Source organism: Oncorhynchus nerka, linkage group LG14, assembly GCF_034236695.1.
Source record: "Oncorhynchus nerka isolate Pitt River linkage group LG14, Oner_Uvic_2.0, whole genome shotgun sequence".
Taxonomy (NCBI): Eukaryota; Metazoa; Chordata; class Actinopteri; order Salmoniformes; family Salmonidae; genus Oncorhynchus; species Oncorhynchus nerka.
The window spans coordinates 52,906,714-52,921,789 of NC_088409.1; the positions used below are offsets into that span (position 1 = coordinate 52,906,714).

At 44.0% G+C, this 15,076-nt stretch overlaps 1 protein-coding gene across 1 annotated transcript in view; it reads left to right on the plus strand.

Moving 5' to 3' along the window:
• LOC115141465 (NADPH--cytochrome P450 reductase) overlaps positions 1 to 15,076 on the plus strand; it is a 51,060-nt gene that overhangs the window by 12,467 nt on the left and 23,517 nt on the right.

A 15,076-nucleotide genomic window follows, 5' to 3' on the forward strand; every position in this document is an offset into this window, starting at 1 on the left:
GACTCAAATCAGTTGATGATAAGACTTGATAAGATGATGAGATCACATTTTATTGGTCGCATACACATATTTAGCAGATATTGCGGGTGTAGCAAAATGCTTAGGTATGCTGGTGTACACATCTCCAACAGTGCAGTAACACAGACAAACACATGTAAAATTGTGCCTAAGCATAAGGCAGACGTTTTACGTGCCACCAACCGATTGTTAAAAAAAAATGTTTTGTTTCTCTGCATTTAACTTTGAGTCTGTAATACCAACATGTTTCAAGCAGACCACCATAGTCCCTGTGCCAAAGAACACTAAGGTAACCTGCCTAAATGACTACTGACTTGTAGCACTCACATCTGTAGCCATACCGGGCCGTACGCACTACCCTCAAGTGCCTTGCGGTCGGAGGTCGAGCAATTGCCGTACCAGGCTGTGATGCAACCGGTCAAGATGCTCTCGATGTTGCAGCTGTAGAACCTTTTGAGGATCTCAGGACCCATGCCAAATCTTTTTAGTTTCCTGAGGGGGAATAAGCTTTGTCGTGCCCTCTTCACGACTGTCTTGGTGTGTTTGGGCCATTCTAGTTTGTTGTTGATGTGGACACCAAGGAATTTGACGCTCTCAACCTGTTCCACTACAGCCCCGTCGATGAGAATAGGGACATGCTCGGTGCTCCTTTTCCTGTAGTCCACAATCATCTTCTTTAGTCTGGGTTAAGTTGAGGGATAGGTTGTTATTCTGGCACCACCCGACCAGGTCTCTGACCTCTTCCCTATAGGCTGTCTCGTCGTTGACGGTGATCAGGCCTACCACTGTTGTGTCGTTAGCTAACTTTATGATGGTGTTGGAGTTGTGCCTGGCCATGCAGTCGTGGGTGAACGGGGAGTATAGGAGAGGACTGAGCACGCACCCCTGGGGAGCTTCAGTGTTGAGGATCAGTGTGGCAGATGTGTTGCTACCTACCCTCGCCACCTGGGGGTGGCCTGTCAGGAAGTCCAGGATCCAGTTGCAGAGGGAGGTGTTTAGTCCCAGGATCCTTAGCTTGGTGATGACCTTTGAGGGTACTATGGTGTGGAACGCTGAGCTGTAATCCTGGACTTCCTGACGGGCCGCCCCCAGGTGGTAAGGGTAGGTAACAAAACATCCGCCACACTAATCCTCAACACAGGGACCCCTCAGGGGTGTGTGCACAGCCCCTTCCTGTTCACTCATGACTGTAAGTCGCTCTGGATAAGAGCGTCTGCTAAATGACTTAAATGTAAATGTAAATGACTGCACGGCCAGGCACAACTCCAACAACACACATTTGCCGATGACAACAGTGGTAGGCCTGATCACCGACAACAACAAGATGGCCTATAGGGAGGAGGTCAGAGATCTGGCCGTGTGGTGCCAGGACAACAACCTCTCCCTCAACGTGATCAAGACAAAGGAGATGATTGTGGACTACAGGAAAAAGATGACCGAGCACGCCCCCATTCTCATCGATGGGGCTGCAGTGGAGCTTCAAGTTCCTTGGTGTCCACATCAGCAACAAAATATCATCGTCCAAGCACACAGAGACAGTTGTGGAGCGTGCACAACAAAACCTATTCCCCCTCAGGAGATTGAAAATATTTGGCATGGGTCCTGAGATCCTCAAAATGTTTTACAGCTGCACCATCGAGAGCATCTTGACCGGTCACCTGTATATTATTTAATTACTTTTATCTGTTAACCGTACTTTTAAAAAACTGCACTGTTGGTCAGGGGCTAGTAAGTAAGCATTTCACTGTAAGGTCATCCATCACCTGTTGTATTTGGCGCATGTGAAATTAAGAAATGTTAGAACAAGCAATGTTGGAATCTGGTGTGTGTCTGTCTGTCATTTAGATAATAGTGCAAATTAAGAAACCCTGGAATGAGTAGGTGTGTCAACTTTTGACTGGTACTGTATGTAATGGGATGTATAGACGATACGGACTCGGTGGCTGAGTTCCTTGATGATCTTGACCTTCCTGTTATACCGGGTGCTGTAGATGTCCTGGATAACAGGCATTGTGATGTGTTGGGCAGACCTCACCACCCTTTTGGAGAGCCCTGTAGTGGCGTACGGTGCAGTTGCTGTATCAGGCGGCGATCTAACCCAACAGCATGCTCTCAATGATGCATCTGTAAAAGTTTGTGAGGGTCTTAGGGGCCGAGATGCGCTGTTGCGCCTTCACCACATTGTGTGGGTGGACCATTTCAGATTGTCAGTGACGTGTATGCCAAGGAACTTGAAGCTATTCACCTTTTCTACTGTGGCCCTGTTGGTGGATGGGCGCATGCTCCTGATGTCCACGATCAGCTCCTTCGTTTTGTTGAGAGGTTAATTTCCTGGCACCACTCTGCCACGGCCTTCACCTCTTCCCTGTAGGCTGTCTCGTCGTTTTCAGGCCTACCACTGTTGTATGGTCTGCAAACTTGATGATTGAGTTGGAGATGTGCGTGGCCACGCAGTCATGGGTGAACAGGGAGTACACAGCTGAGCACGCACCCTTGTGGGGGCCCCTGAGTTAAGGATCAGCCAAGTGGAGGTGTTGCATACCTTCACCACTTGGGGCGGCCCATCCGGAGGACCAGGTCCAACCAAGTTGCACAGGGCGTGATTGAGACGCAGGGCCCCGAGCTTAATGATGAGCTTGGAGGGTACTATGGTGTTCAAGGCTGAGCTATTGTCAATGAACAGTATTCTTACATAGGTATTCCTCTTGTCCAGATGAGATGGGGAAGTGTGGAGTACGATTGCATCATCCATGGATCTATTGGGGAGGTATGCAAATTGAAGTGTGTCTAGCGTGTTTGGTAAGGTGGTGGTGATATGATCCTTCACTAACCTCTCAAAGCACTTAATGATGACAGAAGTGATGACTAAGTTGGTATAAAATCTGTATAAATTGTTTTTATAATTATGACAATTTAGGTTAGTTACCTTTAGTTCAGTTACCTTCACTTTCTTGGGTACAGGAACAATGGTGTACATCTTGAAGCAAGTGGGGACAACAGGCTGGGATAGGGAGAGATTGAATATGCCTGTAAACACTCCAGCCAGCTGGTCTGCGCATGCTCTGAATACGCGGCTAGGGATGCCATCTGGGCTGGTAACCTTGCGATGGTTAAATGTGTTTCTCGCGTCAGCCATGAAAACGAGAGCTCGCATTCCACGGGAGTGGTGGTGGCCCGCGTTGGTTTCCCTCGAAGCGAGAGGTGTTTCACCTTGTCCGGGATCTGGTTTTCCCTTTATAATCTTTGATTTTCTGGAGTCCCTGCCACATACTTCTCATGTCTGAGCCTTTGAAGTGCCACTCCACTTTGTCTCTGTACTGACTTTTGCCTGTTTGATTGTCTTACGGAAGGCATAACTGTACTGTTTGAACCATATTCCAGTTACCTTGCCGTGGTTAAATGCGCTGGTTTGTGCTTTTACTTTTGCATGATTGCTGCCATCTTTCCATGGTTTTTGGTTTGAATAGGTTTTAATCATCACAGTGGGTACAACATCCCCCAACATCCCCTATACACTGTTGTAAATGTAACAAGTACTGATATTGTATCATATAATAGCATCCACAACTTTCCAAGAAAACAAAATCGGACATTTATGTTCCGTTTACATACTGTATATTTTAGAGCGCCGTTTCCCAAACACGGTACTCTGGATCCCAAGGGGTGCACGTCTTGTTTTTTGCCCTACACAGCTGATTTCAAATGAAAGCTTGGCTATTTATATAAAGTTGGTATTAAACCTGTATAAATTGTTTTTAGAATTATGACAATTTAGGTTGATGATTCCATTACACAATTTCTGATACGTCATATGCCTTTTTTCCTGCATTAGTAAAAGCAGGAAATGCGTCACCTATGCCAGTACCACAATTCTAATTAGACTGGTTTTGGATTTCTCCCTACTCAAGATGGCTGCCACTTTTGTCCCATTCTATGGATTTTTAAAAAATATAATAGGATCTGTATGGTGTTAGGACTATGTTACTATTATCTCTATGGGCCCGACTAGATCTTAGTTTTCATCTGCTTGTTGTTCCAGGGAACACTGTGCCTACTGTTACATTGGAGTTTAGGGTTGAAAGCACACAATGCATCATGGTTTAGAGATCGGTTTACTAGGGCCAGGATGTTATCGCGATACTCATTAGTATCGTGGCAAGGAAACAACGAAGCGGATTTAAATTATTTAGGAAAAATAGCCCGAATGTTGGAAACAAATATGTCATCCAGAGTCATATTTTATTTGTTTTCCAAGCTGTAGCACACTATTTTACTGACGGCAGGTATTTTAAAACCTCTTTGGGATAGGGGGCAGTATTTTTCACGTCCGGATTAAAAGCGTGCCCAAAGTAAACTGCCTGCTACTCAGGCCCAGAAGCTAGGATATCCATATAATTGGTAGATTTGGATAGAAAACACTAACGTTTCTATAACTGTTAAAATAATGTCTGTGAGTATAACAACATTTATTTGGCAGGCGAAACCCTGAGGACAAACCATCCAGGAAAAAATTAATTTGAGTTCACTGTGTTTTCTATTGGTTTTCTATGAGAAACTAGATTTGAGGCACCTGGTTGCAGTTCCTATGGCTTCCACTAATGTCAATACTCTAGAAATTGGTTGACGTTTTTCCTTTTGAGAAATGAAGTACGGCTGTACTTTGAGTGTCAAGCCAAGTGGACTCTTTTGTTTGGTGCGCATGACCTGGAGCTCGCTCCACTTTGATTTTATCCGCTATTGAACACAGTATATTTCATCTTAAATTTGATCGATTATTTACGTTTTAGGATACCTAAAGTTGGATTAGGAAAGTTGTTTGAGATGTTTGGACCAAGTTTACAGGTAACTTATTAGATAATTTGTAGTCATGTTGGGCGAGTTGGAACCGGTGTATTTCTGAATCAAACGCGCCAAATAAATTGACATTTTGGGGGATCTAAAGAAGGAATTTATCGAACAAAATGACAATTTGTTATGTTTCTGGGACATATTGTGCCAACCGAAGAAGATCTTCAAGGGTAAGGCATGAATTATATCGTTATTTCTGACTTTCGTGTCGCACCTGCTTGGTTGAAATATGATTTTCATGTGTTTGTATGATGGGGCGCTGTCCTCGGATAATCGCATGGTTTGCTTTTGCCGTAAAAGCCTTTTTGAAATCTGACACGGTGGCTGATTTAACAAGAACTTAAGCTTTATTTTGGTGTATTGCACTTGTGAATTTATGAAAGTACTAGACGTCAAGTGGAATGTCTAGCCGTAACAGGTTTTAAAGGACTGACTAATGGGTTTGTTCCGCTTGTTTTCATTTTTGCCCTGCCCCCCCCCAAAAAAATCACAATACTGCAATTGTCAAAGACCTACAGTTTACAGTGCTGGTGTGTATTTTCTGAGGGGGGGGCTATAATGTAGTTTACCATACCATAATGTGGATTTAAATACACGGTGCTGTAATGGGAGTTATTCTTTTCATTGATTAAGCTGCTGTATGGCAGTTTAGTGTATAGTTACTGATGTTCACAAAAGAGGACATTTAATAATTTCTGAATGTGTTCATATACCTCAAATTGAGCGTAGTCCATAATGTAAAATGAATGGAAGTTATTGGCAGTGCACCTATTACCTACAGGTAATAGGTTAGTGCAGTCACATTTATTGCCTAAAGCGCCTGGGAAATATTATAAATGTTCCAGCTGGGCCCAGTAGTGACTATTTTATTTTAATTTTTTTAATGTCCCTTCCTCTCCCCCCTCTGTGAGTAGCTTCCCCTGTGCTGTCCTGCTTGCCCCACCCTCCTCATCACTTATATTATCAGTGTGGAGTCAGTGACTTGAGGTTTGGCTGTGCTTTGCTCCCTGCTCAGTGCACTGCTCTTCCACCACAAGCTGACTGGAGCCTGAGCCATTCCCCAGAGCAGCAGAGGCTGCCTTCCATTTGTTCTAATCAGTGGGGAAAAGCTGTCTATGAATAGTCCTGGCCTGCTCTCTCACTGGCCCAGGGCTGTGCTCAGTGAATGGAGACAGTGTTGCGAGGAGCGGAGGCAGACAACATAGCTAGGCTGCTCCTGACACTGCTGCTCGGTGTATGGGAGATCAAGAACATGTGTGAAAACGGGCTGGATGTTGTTTTTTGTCGGGGTTGGGGCAGGGCTATAAAGTCTGACTAACTTGGTCACATATGCAACAAAATATTTTGCGTGACCAGGAGTTTTATTTTGGGAGCACTGTGCTGTACTGTTGTTTCCGAGTGCCCTAGAGAAAAAAGTGAATGCAACCATAACTACAGCGAAAACATCTTGCTTCTAGCCCAACCAGGTCAAAGATCTGACCTATTATTACCGGCGCAACATTTTTATCTTCCTGTAGAGGATCGCCGGGACCCCATTTTTACATTCATAAGCCGTACTAAAACTGCGTCATTAACCATTTGTTTACACTTTCATGTTACTTCATTGGCTAGCTAACAACCTGGTAACTTTACCAGTATATCTAAACATTTTGGGTATAGAAGGGAAAGGGATTGCTTCTTCAGGAGACCAATGATCATTTGAATGACAGATCTCTTGCATGTCGTCACCACCAGCCTGCATTTTTTTAAGTGTACATTGTTCAATATAATCAATCGGAAAATATTGCTTTTACACAATGTAGAAACCCAATTCCACAAATGATTTTGGAATTTCAATGACAGGTATTTGTATCAACATTTTAGCTTTTATAATAAACTGTCTTTACAGTGCAAAATATTATTGTCTAGGGCACATGTGCTAAGTAGCTAGAATTCATATAGGCCCTATATATATATATATATATATATATATCAAAATCAATAAAAAAAAGATTTCCTGGCCCTCCTAAATTTCATGTGGTGCTAGTAAAAAAAAATTGTGCTTCCAATCTTATGAAAGAATATTTTAGAGCCCTGGGTGGGGGTACAGGAAAGAAGAGGATAACTACAATATAACCCAGCCCCCTTTTATTCTAATTTAAAGACATGTTCCGGTACTCTGGCGTCTAAGAAAGTTCCTGCTTTGGGTTGGATAAGTCAATGTGGCTAAAACGTATACAAAAGTATTGGATAATCTCTTTTGAATGGGTATCCTGGGTACCTTACTGTGTTATGAATGGGGCGTTGCAATCTCTCCTGTACAAGTTGAGCAACCTCTGTGTTTTTGGGCCCTAGCCAAAGTTCCCTGGAGAGCTAGTGAGAAAGGCGAGTTAAGCCCTCTGAGCCCTCCCAAAGGTGGAAAGTTGAGGCAAAGACAAGCAGACCCCCCCCCCCTGCTCTAGTTGTTTTTGTTTCCCTTCACTTTCTTTCTTTTTGGGGGAAGCCTTCTCTTATTTGCCTGGCTTCTCCGCTTGATGAAGTAGGGTCTGTGCCACAAATGGAATCCTTTTATGATAGAGGTTGCTATAGCAATCACATTCCCCCTACTCCAGTGGTTGGGGGGGGGCACTTAGTCAGACGGAGCGTCTCACCCTTGAATGGACCACAACTTGTGTGCCGTAGCTAGCTAACACCTTTCAGATTGGAGAGGAAAAGAGGTGGGGATGAGGGAGGCTTGCGTTGAGTTTGAATGTTCTCTCTGTGTGTGAGACGCTTCAGGGTTTTATGGGAAGTCTGTTTCCCACCATTGCCTCTTCTGTGCTTGCCAGACGTGGTTGGGGTGTGTGTGTGTGTGAGAGAAGGATTAAGTGTGTGGTGTAGAGTACTCTGTGGAGAACAGAGTTCAGGCACAGCTGGTTGTTCTAGGTGTCTTTGGGCGGCTGTAGCTTGGATTGTGGACGGAGTGCTGCTGTGGTTCAGGCTGGTGTACACACTACTCCGCTCCATCTTGTTGTGAAATGTGTGGCAGCACCTCTTAGCTTGGAGTTTGACAGTGATGTGGCTTCGCTGGTGGACACAGAGCCAAGTGCTATGGGCTGTGTGTTTTCCATGCCGGAGGATAGGAGCGCTGCCGCAGAAAGGTCAGTATGAAACTTCGTACTACGAAATCTGGACTTCGGTGAGTTTCTTTAAAAAAACTGCACAGGCATCCCATGTGAGCCAAGTCTACAGCTTGTGCTTTTTTTTTCATGTCTTAGAACCTCTGATCGCACCCTGGCACACAATGACGTGAACAGATTTTTCTCCATTCGATAATTTTGCGGTTAAATCTGCTGATAGCAGCTTAACTCTGTGTGGTGTGTTAAGTTTCTATGGGATGCCCTGACAAAAATGTGTATCCCATTTCTATAGGCAACTCACACTGCTCTTAGTAGTTAATGCAATTCATATGCACTGTGTGGATATGGCTCTTGAATGGTCCCTAGTGTTGGTCATTTGGTCAAATGAACTTGAGCCGTAGATTTTACAAAGTCTTTCTACATGCAATGCGGCACCGTGTAGGGTCGTTTCACATCAAAAAGCACAAGAGGATGTGACACCCACCATTGTCAGATTGTTCTGAAATATTTTCTGTAATTCGTAACTGATACGATTAGCATTCCTGAAACATATTACAATATTTGGAAGGTTTTTTCTTTTAGAAACGATACAAAACATACAAACGACAACATCATACAAACGGTTTCCACAGGTCCTTATAAGTCTTAAGGCCTTAATATGGATAAATTATTTTGTCTTAAATACATTTTTTCAAAGGTCTCAACTAAAAATAGGTAGACTGGGAGATGGACTACTTTTTATTATCTTCCGTTTGCATTGTGCACAGGGGATGTAAATGGTTGATAGGATAGTGATTTACTACAATAGAAGGAACACAGTTTAGCTTGAGCCAGAGATTGGCTGTGGTAACGGAGGTCGACTTGAAACTATGGTAGACAGTTAACGTTAGTCTGCAACTACCATAGGGAAAGTGCAAATTCAACAAGAACTGGTTGGAGAACAGCCACTTTGCTTTGTGGTTAAAATCAGTTGAAGGCAATCAACACGAAGCCCGCTGTGTCTTTTGAAAGAAGTCCTTCAAATTTGGCACTAAGGGAATTAAAGCTGTAGAATCCCATATGCAGTGTGAAAAACACAGAACCGCTGTGAAAAGCCACCAAACGGCCAGCATTTCTCAGTTCTGTTCAGTTGTCTCCGTCTCAGTACCACATACGACAGTCCAAGCACAGCCAGTAACGTTACCACTGCTCCAACAACTTCATTGCTGGGAACCACATCATCAAGCGATCTCCGAATAAAGTTTGGCTCTATGCCCACACTAAAAGTGGAGGTGTGAGCACCAGTCCTATGCCAATTAGGGACTTGAAGTGGTCTTTCAGGCGATGTTCTCTGGCTCAGAAATCGCCAAGACATGTAAATGCAGGAAGGACAAAACCGCCTACATCACACAATTTGAGATTAGCTTGTTTTTAATTTAAGTCCAATGTGAACAAGGGCACGTTTGGTTTGACGAAAGCTTCAACCAAAAGACAAAGTAAAAAACTGGACCTGCACGTATGCTATTGAAAGGAATCACATTCAGTCAAGGTACCTGGGGTCGCAGTTCATTGGATTGAGAACTTGCCTGTGGTGGAGAGGGCTATAGAAGTACAGTATGTGGATGCGGTGAGACCTTAGAAGCTCCCAACCCCTGGAACAGGGTCGTTTGACACCATAGAACCCAGCAAGATCAGCTCATCTTGGCCAAACAGCTGTTCTTCATGGCTGTCTCCAGGACTTTCAGTCCCTTTTTGACCCAAGTACCAGACTGACGAGCCCGTGATGCCATTCCTCCTCAAAGACTTGGCTGAGTTGATCAAGGTAATGATTTATATTCTAGTACTGCGCAACTTGATATTCCCATTTGATTTCCACTCTCATCACTGATTGTAATATTGATGATATGAAGCTATGATAGAGGTGACGACAAAGATAAGAGTTGGAAATCTACATGTATTTTTTTTGAATAATGTGGTTAAAACCAGCATTTGCACTACATTTTGAGTTTTCCGTTTGCAGAGTTTGTTTAGGCGTTCTGTCAAGATGGAGCTCCTCCACTGCAGATGATCAGACTGGATGTTGTTGCCCAAAAGAATGGGGTCCGCCTGAAGGAAGTTGACATAGGCTTGGGTGCCGAGTCAGTCCTCAAGGTAGTGTGAGAATTTAGAAGTATTACTTTCTGTCAAATTATGGTGAGGATGCAGACAGCAGATTGTTTTCTATTGTATGAAGTCATTAATTACTATTTTACGGCCCATTATCCCTCTGTCAGAAACTGCAGAGAAAAAACAGTGAAGGAGAGCTCACTGTCCTAGAGTTTAGGAGAGACTGCATGAAGGTTATGTCAAACATTCTAAAGAAAGTGCAGGACAAGAGCCCCCGAAATACCCCACCATAAGACAGATGGCATGTTTGGACCCCACTCATGTTCTGACCCAGACTGGTGCCAGGGCAGAATGAGCAGTCTTGTGCATACGTTTCTGCTAGACAAGAAGTTGTCAGGTGTCTCTGCTGGTAGGAATAGTTTAATAGAATAGTTATACAATTGTGTATACATTTGGTAATAAGTGACAGAAGCCTGTCTGATGTAATATAATGATTAGTCAGTGATGGCGCCGGAGGGTAGGGCTGCCGTCTTATCGGCTCTCAACCAATCATGCTATTTAAAAAAAAAAAAAAGAATTGCGTTGTTCGTAACTTGTTTTGTACATAATGTTGCTGCTACCGTCTCTTATGACCGAAAAGAGCTTCTGGACATCAGAACTGGGATTATTCACCTCAAATTAGACGGAGTTCTTCTTCAATGAGTCAGATGCGAGGGATATACTGCAGACACCAGACCAGGCCCGATCGCTGTGATTTGCTGGAGAAGGAAACAGAGATTTAGAGGCAAAAGATCAGGGTGCCTTGCGAGGATCAGACGATGAGTGGCTAATCTGCCTTTGCCTTCCGTCCTGATAGCTAACGTTCAATTGCTGGAAAATAAATGGGACGAACTGAAAACGTGTATATCCTACCAACGGGACATCTTATTTTTCAGAGTCATGGCTGAACGACGACATTAAGAGCATACAGTTATACACTATCGGCAAGACAGAACAGCAGCCTCTGGTAAGACACGGGGCAGGGGCCTATGCATTTATGTAAACAGCTGGTGCACGATATCTAAGGAACTCATGATAAGCTGTAGACCACACTATCTACCTAGAGTTTATCTGTATTTTTCATCGCTGTCTACATTCCACCACAGAGCGAGGTTAAAACTGCACTACATGAGCTGTATTCTGCCATAAGCAAACAGGAAAATGCTCATCCAGAGGTGGTGATCCTAGTGGCTGGTGACTTAAATACAGGGAAACTTAACCTCTTGCGAAGAGCAATCCCGTATCCGGGAGCGTAATTATAGCCTCAAGTTCATTACCATAACGCAACGTTAACTATTCATGAAAATCTCAAATGAAATGAAATAAATATATTGCCTCACAAGCGTAGCCTTTTGTTAACAACACTGTCATCTCAGATTTTCAAAATATGCTTTTCAACCATAGCTACACAAGCATTTGTGTAAGAGTATTGATAGCTAGCATAGCATTAAGCCTAGCATTCAGCAGGCAACATTTTCACAAAAACAAGAAAAGCATTCAAATAAAATCATCTACCTTTGAAGAACTTCGGATGTTTTCAATGAGACTCTCAGTTAGATAGCAAATGTTCAGTTTTTCCAAAAAGATTATTTGTGTAGGAGAAATCGCTCCGTTTTGTTGATCACGTTTGGCTAAGAAAAACCCACGAAAATTCAGTCATTACAACGCTGAACTTTTTTTCCAAATTAACTCCATAATATCGACAGAAACATGGCAAACGTTGTTTAGAATCAATCCTCAAGGTGTTTTTCAAATATCTATTCGATGATAAATCATTCGTGGCAGTTTGGTTTCTCCTCTGAACCAAATGGAAAAATGCATGCAGCTGGAGATTACGCAATAATTTCGACGGAGGACACCAAGCGGACACCTGATAAATGTAGTCTCTCATGGTCAATCTTCCAATGATATGCCTACAAATACGTCACAATGCTGCAGACACCTTGGGGAAACGACAGAAAGTGTAGCCTCATTCCTTGCGCATTCACAGCCATATAAGGAGACATTGGAACACAGCGCCTCCAAAATCTGGGGCATTTCCTGTTTGAAATTTCATCTTGGTTTCGCCTGTAGCATCAGTTCTGTGGCACTAACAGATAATATCTTTGCAGTTTTGGAAACGTCAGTGTTTTCTTTCCAAAGCTGTCAATTATATGCATAGTCGAGCATCTTTTCGTGACAAAATATCTTGTTTAAAACAGGAACGTTTTTCATCCAAAAATGAAATACTCCCCCCAGAGTTTCAAGAGGTTAAATCAGTTTTACTGAATTTTTATCAGCATGTTAAATGTGCAACCAGAGGGAAAAGAACTCTGGACCACCTTTACTCCACACACAGAGACTCGTACAAAGCTCTCCATTTGGCAAATCTGACCATAATTCTATCCTCTCGATTCCTGCTTACAAGCGAAAATGAAAGCAGGAAGTACCAGTGACTTGGTATAAAAAAGTGGTCAGATGAAGCAGATGCTAAACTACAGGACTGTTTTGCTAGCACAGACTGGAATATGTTTCGGGATTCTTCCGATGGCATTGAGTACACCACATCAGTCACTGGCTTTATTAATAAGTGCATCGACGACGTCATCCCCACAGTGACTGTATGTACATGCCCCAACCAGAAGCCATGGATCACAGACAACATTCGCACTGAGCTAAAGGGTAGAGCTGCCACTTTCAAGGTGCTGGACTCTAACCTGGAAGCTTATAAGAAATCCCTCTGTGCCCTCTGACAAACCATCAAACAGGCAAAGCGTCAATACAGGACTAAGATCGAGTCTTACTACACCGGCTCTGACGCTCGTCTGATGTGGCAGGGCTTGCAAACTATTAGACTACAAAGGGAAGCACAGCCGAGAGCTGACCAGTGACACAAGACTACCAGATGAGCTAAATTACTTATATTCTTGCTTCGAGGCAAGTTATACTGAAACTGTGTGATCACGCTCTCCACAGCCAATGTGAGGAGCGTTGACAGCCAGGTCAACGTTCACATAGCAGCTGTGTCAGACTGATTACCTGGATGTATACTCCGTGCATGCGCTGACCAACTAGCAAGTGTCTTCACTGACATTTTCAACCTCTCCCTATCTGAGTCTGTAATACCAACATGTTTCAAGCAGACCACCATAGTGTTCTTGGGCACATGGACTAAGGTAATCTGCCTAAATGACTACCGACCCGTAGCACTCACGTCTGTAGTCATGAAGTGCTTCGAAAGGCTGGTCATGACTCATATCAACACCATTATCCCAGAAACCCTAGACTCACTCCAATTTGCATACCACCCCAACAGATCCACAGATGATGCGATATCTTGCATTCCACAAGGCCCTTTCCCACATGGACAAAAGGAACACCTATGCGAGAGTGCTATTCATTGACTACAGCTCAGCGTTCAACAACATAGTGTCCTCAAAGCTCATCACTAAGCTTAGGACCCTGGGACTAAACACCTACCTCTGCAACTGGATTCTAGACTTCCTGACAGGCCACCCCCAGTTGGTAAGGGTAGGTAACAACACATCCGCCATGCTGATCCTCAACACGGGAGCCCCTCGGGTGCGTGCTCAGTCCCCTCCAAACCTCACTGTTCACTCATGACTGCATGGCCAGGCACAACTCCAATACCATTAAGTGTGCTGATGACACAGTGCTAGGCCTGATCACCGACAACGATGAGACTGCCTATAGGGAGGAGGTCTGAGACCTGACCATGTGGTGCAAGGACAACAACCTCTCTCTCTCAACGTGATCAAGACAAAGGAGATGATTGTGGACTACAGGAGGAGGACCGAACACGCCCCCGTTCTCGTCGACCGGGCTGTAGTGGAGCAGGTTGAGAGCTTCAAGTTCCTTGGTGTCCACATCATCAACAATCTAATATGGTCCAAGCACACCAAGACAGTTGTGAAGAGGGCACGGCAAAACCTATCCCCCCTCAGGAGACTGAAAAAAATTTGGCATGGGTCCTTAGATCCTCAAAAGGTTCTACAGCTGCACCATCGAGAGCATGGTTGCATCACTGCCTGGTATGGCAACTGCTCAGCCTCCAACCGCAAGGCACTACAGAGGGTAGTGCGTAAAGCCCAGTACATCACTGGGGGTCAAGCTTCCTGCCATCCAGGACCTCGACCCAGACTATGGCTTCCCAGACTATTTGCACCCCCCACACTGCTGCTACTCTGTTATCTATGCATAGCCACTTTAATAACCCTACCTCCATGTAAATAATTACCTCTACACTGGTGCCCCTGCACATTGCCCCGCTTTTGTTATTTACTGCTGCTCTTTAATTATTTGTTTTTCTTATCTTTTTTTTATTTTTTTGAGGTGTTTTCTATACGGCATTGTTGGTTAAGGGCTTATAAGTATTTCACTAAGGTCTACACCTGTTGTATTTGGCGCATGTGACAAATTTTATTTGAAGAATCATTTTCACTTATCCGTTCATCTGTTTTGTTACAGGTGATGTGATTACCCAACAGTTTTTTGAACTTCCTGTCACTTGAGGTCAAAAGTGAGCGCTCCTCTCTTTCTGGTCCATAGAGACTGTGTTCTTGCATTGTTTGCTCAGCCAATCTAACCCTGAGCTTTGGGGTTTCTGTAAGAAGCTTCTTATTTTGTCCCATGGCAGGCGAATGTCGTGAGGCTTCTCCATCAACAAGGAGGTGTAACAACCTGTAACATGCAGGAGGGTACAGTCATTTCCCAGAGACTGGTGTGTGATTGTGGGGGGGTGTCATGGTTCCTCTCACCAAGGAGCTGCTGACCTGAATCAGCAAGGTCAAAATACAGAGCACACATGGACTAGGAGTAGAGGAAAAGGGAAAGTGCTGTGCAAGGGCAGAAGAGAAAAGCTGCAAAGGATCACATGGATGTTCTGGAAAAAAATGTATTCTGACAGCCTGGAGAAGGATGAAGGCAAATTTGCAGAGCAAGCAGAGGGAAAATCTGAAACCTTGATGGCTCAGCTCATCACCAAGTCC